We start from the raw sequence: 931 nt of genomic DNA on the forward strand, positions 1-931 counted from the left end.
TGACGGAGTCACATGAAAGCAGTGATGAAACTTCTTAGATAACATTCATTTGTGCGCTGCACCGGGGGGTTGTTCCTTTTCCCCTGGTGCACTCAAATCCTTTCTCATTGGTCCCGTTGTTGTCATGACAGCATGTTGAGTGCATCATTGCTGACCAATGAGATCCTTCCTTCTCCCTTGGGGGTCGCTTGTGGTTGCGGAGCAAATGGTTATGTTTTGTAAATGTGAAACTCTGACATCAACATAGTCCAATCAACTTGTATGTTTTAGCCTAGAACTAAAACCCAGGGACAGGAACAGACGAACACCTTTTGTTGCATAGCAGGAAGCCCCTTCCAGATGTTAAATGCCAGACTTGACCTGATCAACTCTTTACCTCAGAAGTGTGGGGGGAAAATGGGGACAGATGTATGCATAATTTTCTAACCTGGTTCCTTCAGACATTTTAACTTTTTAAAACTCAACAAAAGGCCTGTCTGAAGGTTCTGAAGGAGTGCGGCAAAAGTATTCCGCGGTTTGTTTCACATTATCTGGATGAGCTGCCACCTGTCGGGTTGGCAACATGGACGCCTCGGCGTTGCTTAGTGGAGTGGAGTGCGAGTGGAGCAGCTGAGCCAAGACGTTTGTGGCTTGAGGAGGGCATTGGAAACACAGACAGAAGTAAGTGAGAACTTGGGGGCAATTGTTGCGAACATTGATCGTAGAGTGACAGCGGTGGAGACGCGCCGCACTTCGGACTGCCCTAGGCCTGCCGACACCACGCAAGAAGGGGCGCCGGGGCTAGCAGGCCTTGATCGACAAGAGGAGTCAACAACGAATCCCGCTGGGAATTATCGTCTAGGTTTGCACCCCGAGGTTGCCAGCACCTCACGTGGAGGGGAGAAGGTGCTGGAGGGTTCCGCTCAACAACAGGAGCTCCTGGATGTAGCAA

This window comes from Etheostoma spectabile, chromosome 13 (assembly GCF_008692095.1).
Source record: "Etheostoma spectabile isolate EspeVRDwgs_2016 chromosome 13, UIUC_Espe_1.0, whole genome shotgun sequence".
Taxonomy (NCBI): domain Eukaryota; kingdom Metazoa; phylum Chordata; class Actinopteri; order Perciformes; family Percidae; genus Etheostoma; species Etheostoma spectabile.